Raw genomic sequence first — 215 nt, 5'->3', positions numbered from 1 at the left:
TAAATGGAATAATTATAATATTTCCTGACATTTAGTCAAAATTTGTAATGCTTTTTCTGCTATTGAGCTTTTAGATAGTGTATTTGTTCAGCTATGAATTAATGATGATTATAGAATATTTTCATCTTATTATCTATATTTTTTTCATCTCTATTCAGAATGTAAACTAGATGATTAAATATGTATGTGAAGATAAGATAATCTGAGGTAGGAGA

This window comes from Penaeus monodon, chromosome 34 (genome assembly GCF_015228065.2).
Source record: "Penaeus monodon isolate SGIC_2016 chromosome 34, NSTDA_Pmon_1, whole genome shotgun sequence".
Lineage (NCBI taxonomy): Eukaryota > Metazoa > Arthropoda > Malacostraca > Decapoda > Penaeidae > Penaeus > Penaeus monodon.
Note: the sequence above shows the minus strand (reverse complement) of the source record.